Here is a 5,904-nt window from a genome sequence, read left to right as displayed (position 1 = left end):
AAAATATATAGTAACCAATGAATGAACCTCGTCTCCAGCACGATATGCGGAAGTGGGAGAAGTTGAACAAACGGATTCTGTGAACGATTTCACCGGTTAACCCGTGCAGCCTCTCTCCCGACTCGTAGAGGCGCGGGAAACAACTCGCGAACTGCGTGGCTCACTTTCCGTGAAAGGTCAGTGCCACGGGCGCGGAACGGTCGGCGGGGAACGCGGGACAGGGAGGTCAGGAACCGGTGAAGGGGGAGGGGTCCGAAGAGCCCGTTCTTCGTCTTCATCTCGATGCGCCGTTCACATGTCGTTGCTGATTCCACATACGACGTCACAGGTGTCCCCCGCCCCGTCTCTTCTATACCGAGAAAAGAGAGGAACCCGCGCGTCGACGATGACGTGTTTGGTGTGTGACGGCGGTGGAGGAGAAGCGGCCCGGGCCGCGACGGGTCGGGCTTTTGGGCAGGGCTCCCCCCTCGCTCTCCCTTCTTCCCCGCTCTCCTTTCTCCTCTCGTCGTCTTCGTCGCCGTGGTCGTCGCCGTGCTCGTCGTAGATAATAAGCTCGGTGAAGGAGAGGGAGTGGAGTAGTGGTGGTGGTGGGTGCAAAGACGCGGACGAGACCACACGAGCCGGCCCGAGTCCGAGTCCGTCAGTCCGTTGGGAGAGCGCGAGCGGCGAGGACGTGTTTGCGTGAGAGTGAGACAAGAGACACAAGAGTGTTGTGTGTGTTTTGTGTGTGCCGCCGACTGGGAGTGAAGAAGAGGCGTCCCCCTTTCTTACTGCTGGATACGACAGACGTCAGAGGTGAGTACTGTACCGTAAGTCAAACATGACAGCCGCGGGGGCCAAAGCTGTACGGACGGTCCGACCACGACGTGCGACGCTTACTTGGCACTCTCTCGTTCCAACCCCCGCCAACTCAATGTTAAAGCTTTGTCTGTTATCTCCGCGCGGCTTCCCGTACTGCCACCTTTTGGATAGCGAAATTCCCAACTTTTGTCCCGCACTCCGAAACGAAATTTCCCGCAGGAATTCCGAAGTGAAAATATTTACTGGCCTCCGGGCGGAGTCGACCCCACGACCACCAGGCCCGGGCCCCGCTCGGTACCGCGGCACTGCCAAAGTGTTGTCGTTTCTTGATCGGAGCCGAGGAATCAGTTTCTGCTCAGATCGGCTGCTTTCAAGTATGCCAACGATTAAACGCAAAAAGGGCCGGAAATGGCATCCGATTATCTATTATCGTTGCATTTCTGACCTTTGCTAACACATGGAATATGTTATTCCACACACGCGTCATCTGTTGGAGTGCTAATCTAGCAGTTTGAAACTAGCCCATCACGTCAACCGACCCGACAAATTTTTATGCTAAAAACTGGCAGTACGGGAGGCCGCGCCAGGTGAGGGGGGGTCGGGGAGGACGAGGTAGCAAGCGGCCGGAAACGCCTATTAGAGTTGACAGGGGTTGTCTCGTTCTGTGGAGAGAGACAAATAACAACTACGATTCTCCGTGTGTCGCCGTTTTTGCCACTCGTGCGGCTCTTGCGAGCACGTCGCCTGCTTTCCGGATTAGCTCGCCCGGCAAACCCGGCTATACTTGCTGGACTTGCTCTCTCCTGTCTCTCTGTCTCCCTGGCGACCTGGATGATGCTGCCACTACTGCTGCTGCTGCCGCCGCTGTAACTGGAAACCAAAGTTCCGCGGCGTGCCAACTTTTGGCAGAATTCGACGGGAATACTTTGGAAAAGGAGTGTTGAAACCGGCCGCGAGTCGCAATATCGAGTTACAGAGGGCGGTCTCTTGGTCTACCCCCCTGGAGGCCGACCTGGAGGCGAGGCGCCGCGCCGCGGGGCAGGGCCTGGAACAGCCTGGAACGAGGAGGCCTCATCAAGGAATATTTGAAACCCAAAGCCAAGCGAGGGGGTAAGGTAAAGGGGGGGGGGGGCTGCTGAGGGAGAGAGCCGCAGTGCCTCGTCGCCGTGAAAGAAAAGCGGAGGGTGCTGACTACGAACGCGCAAAACGCGGAGGACGCGAATTATTTGTAAATGAACCTGCTTACCGGGCGAGCGTGTTGGTCGGGCTAATCGGCACATTCTGAGTAGGGTTGTGTCGGTGTTTTGTTTTGTGTGTGTTTCGTTTTGTTTTAAACAGCGCCGCTACGAAGCGCGCGCCCTGAGCCTGAGGTAGTACGGGCCGGCTCGCATTGGCATTCCCTGGGTGCAGCGCGACGAGAGCGCGCCAAGGGCAGCTAGCTTGGGCCAGGCCCGCCCCGCCCCGCCCTGTGACGACGACGAGGCTCGTTCGGAAAGCAGCATCCTCGGCAGCACCCCGCACCCGGTGTCCGCTGTCTCCTTCGCACCCGCTGGTGCGGAGCTGCTGCCGAGGGGGATGGAAAAGGGGAAGGAAGGGGAGAGAAAAGGGCGCATACTACAGCTTTCCCCCCACGGCGGCGGCAGGTCCCGAGCGAACAGCGGCAGCAGCAGCAGCAGCCGGGAGGGTTGCCATTCTCGAGTCGGTCGTGTGCCTCGGAAAGTTTCCCTTTCAGGAGGAGGTGATTGGCATCCCTGTGCTCATCGGCCATCTGTCAGCAGATGGGCGGAGCTGCTGCTGCAGCAGATGCGGGGGCTGCCTCCGCGCCACTTCGGCTGCCACGCGCTGTGTCGTGGAGCACGACGCGAGGTCCCCTCCCTTTTATATTTTCGCGCCTTATGCGCCCAGCGTGGACGAGCCCTATTAGTTTAGCTAGGCACCCCTGTTCTGAGGCTAGTTCGATGGCTGGCGAGTGCATCTCGGGGAGGGCTGATAAGGCCAGGGCGGCTCTGCAGCCCTGGGCCGAGCCGGTCTCTCCCGGGGCGCTGTATCGTCAGTCGTCGGCAAGCTCCAGCCTGGGTCAGATCACCGTTTGCTCCGTATCACAGCCAAGGTAGGCCTACTCATCTGTACAGAGTGTCTGTGTGAACCGATAGGGCAAGCTCGTAATAAACCTGTGGTACCATACTCATCTCTATAATTCCACACTGAACCACCATATTCCTTAAAGTTACTGAGGTAGATTGGGCTACCAAAACAATACGGAGCAAACGGTGATCTGACCCAGGCTGGAGCTTGCCTCGCCAGTGCTGGCCCACCGGTGTGTTCCGTTGGGAGCGTGTCGTGCTGCATACGCACAATTGTATATATTTTTTTTCTTTCCTTCTTCGGTGAGACGTCACCATTTTCTGTAAATAGTTCCTTTTTCTTTGCGTTCCTCGTACAATCGGATTTATTAGTATAATTCAATTTTCTGTGTGTAATTTTTTTATCCATCTGTTCTATTAGTTGCCAATTGCTGTTTATTTTGATTCCCGTTAGAAGTTTTGCACTGAGGGTATATCTATATCAGTTCTTTTTTTTTTAGTCTTATGTCAGTTTTACTTTCACAATCTTTTAGTTAACCTAAATATTCATTTCTATATGTTGTTTTTTTTCTCGTTTTTTTTCAAGTGTGTTCATTCAGTAACATCTCTGTGTAGCTTTCTAGTTAATTTTATTTCCCTGCTTTGATTACATTTTAGTTCTGCTATTTGTTGTACAATGTACTAAAGTAAAATATGGCTGGTATTTTTCGGAGCAGTATGGGCGTAAAATAAAAAGATTTCTTGCGAGGTATGCTTGTGTGTGTTGTTTAGTTAGTCGTGTTTCATTTTTTTTCTAATGCACCAATTACGTTTAATTGTAGTTTAACTTCTGAATGTATTTTCTCGCACTTTTCAAATCATTTCCTTTTTATCATAACCTTTGATTAACTGTTCATTCCATAATGGTTGTATTCGTCTTTTTGCTTAACCTTCCAATTTATTTTACTCATTTTTTTTTTCTCGTTAACTTTTTTTCTTAAGCTCAATTTTTTTACCTGTTGTGCGTATTGGTTGCTTTGCGTTTTAATTAGACAGTACTCTGCTCTAGTTTTTAATTAGATTCACTTGTATCCGGTTACCACTCAGACACTCTTTAGGGACTTTTACTCACCTTTTTTTGCAATCTGCGCCTCAAGATTCTTCCGCGTATTCTGTTAGTCAGATTAGTTCAGTTTTTTTTTCACTTGTCATTTTTTTGGGGGTCGTCCGCGCTTTTATTTTTGCTTTTGATTCTAAAATTGTATTTAACTTAGCTTCAATTATTTTGATTATTGAAATGTTAACCTTTTTTTAATTGACTTCTGATCCCTTTATTCTCGGGGTCGAGAATTTTTTTGGAGGCCGTTAATGTCGTGGAGCACGACGCGAGGTCCCCTCCCTTTTATATTTTCGCGCCTTATGCGCCCAGCGTGGACGAGCCCTATTAGTTTAGCTAGGCACCCCTGTTCTGAGGCTAGTTCGATGGCTGGCGAGTGCATCTCGGGGAGGGCTGATAAGGCCAGGGCGGCTCTGCAGCCCTGGGCCGAGCCGGTCTCTCCCGGGGCGCTGTATCGTCAGTCGTCGGCAAGCTCCAGCCTGGGTCAGATCACCGTTTGCTCCGTATCACAGCCAAGGTAGGCCTACTCATCTGTACAGAGTGTCTGTGTGAACCGATAGGGCTAACCTTGAATAAACCTGTGGTACCGTACTCATCTCTATAATTCCACACTGAACCACCATATTCCTTAAAGTTACTGAGGTAGATTGGGCTACCAAAACAGCTGCTGCTGCTGCTGCTGCTGCTGCTGCTGCTGCTGCTGCTGCTGCTGCTGCTGCTGCTGCTGCTGCTGCTGCTGCTGCTGCTGCTGCTGCTGCTTGCGAGTCTCGTTGTGCGCAGCAGGTCCGGTCCCATCCCCGGGCCTGAGGGGCCTGAGTAGTTTTATATTGGGCGGGGCGGGGGGCGGTGTGCAGCGCGGAGCTGAGGGGCGTATCAGATGAAGCTGGCTCTGTCAAAGCGATCGGGAGGACCGGCGGCGGTGGCATCAGTCGGGGCTAGCCCAAAGAGGCGGGTCCGCCGGGACGAGCAGCGCAACGGCAGAGACAGAGCCTCCCCCGTCAGGGGCGGGACCAGAGAAAGATGGAAGGGTCGAGGAGGCACCCCCACGCCCACTGCGGACCCCCCCCCCCCTCAAAAAAATCTTAGCAAACCGACTATTGACCGGGCAATTTGTTCCACAAATCGCAACAGCTCGCCTATTGGACGAAGGCCAAAAAAAGCGTGGTACACCGGAAACCCAAGTTGGTAAATGTCGCACACTTTTAGGTGTGGTTTAGGGTTGGCGGGGCAGTTTCGCCGGAGGACGGCTATGAATTCGCGCCATCGCACGCGCTTCTGTTTCATTACGTACACCCCATCCATTTGTTCGGCTATTCAATTTTGAAGCAACAGCAGCAGCAGCAAAGGAAGCAGCAGCTGGCCACCATGAAACATTCACCTCATATTTACCCGCGGCTTGAGGAGGGGCCGCGGAAGAAGCAGGCGGTCCCGCCCGGCGATTCCCTCCTTTTGCACTTATTGAGTTCCACACATATTGAATACCGCCATGCATTATTGCAGTGTGTCGTAAACTTTTATATTTTGGAGTATTCCGTACGCACTTTGTTCTCCCTCCCTCCCTCCCTCCCTCCCTCCCTCCCTCCTTCCTTCCTTCCTTGGTAGAGGCAGTATAGTGTATCCGAGCCGGGCCTGGCCGGGCCGCCGCACCCAATGTCGTCTGTGTCTCGTTGGCGGAGCGGAGCGCGGTGGGGCCCCGCGCGTGTCCGCAATTGGGCGCACAATCACCAGCACCGCGCCACAGCACAGCCGCAGCTCGGGGACTGTCTGCGTCCATGTCCACCTCTACCGCCCAAGCCCACACCACACCACACGGCGGTCTTGGAGTTGAATGGATGGCCTACCTGCTGGGCGCGCCCGGCCCAGAGCTGGCGCTTGCTGCCGGCAATGTGGTTTCATGTCATTCGTAAACCGGGTGGGGGTGGG

At 53.7% G+C, this 5,904-nt stretch overlaps 1 protein-coding gene across 1 annotated transcript in view; it reads left to right on the top strand.

Moving 5' to 3' along the window:
* Nucleotides 1–568: 568 nt before the first annotated feature.
* The window catches only part of LOC113210948 (apolipoprotein D), a 9,942-nt gene continuing 4,606 nt past the window's right edge, over nucleotides 569–5,904 (top strand). Inside the window, exon 1 of the mRNA XM_026429151.2 lies at nucleotides 569–795. The gene's annotated coding sequence lies outside the window, so the exon portion shown is untranslated. The remainder of the gene's footprint in view (nucleotides 796–5,904) is intronic.

Source organism: Frankliniella occidentalis, unplaced genomic scaffold, assembly GCF_000697945.3.
Source record: "Frankliniella occidentalis isolate FOCC.00 unplaced genomic scaffold, Focc_3.1 Scaffold53, whole genome shotgun sequence".
NCBI classification, from domain to species: domain Eukaryota; kingdom Metazoa; phylum Arthropoda; class Insecta; order Thysanoptera; family Thripidae; genus Frankliniella; species Frankliniella occidentalis.
The sequence above is the reverse complement of the archived record's forward strand: the minus strand, read 5'-3'. Positions and strand labels throughout refer to the sequence as shown.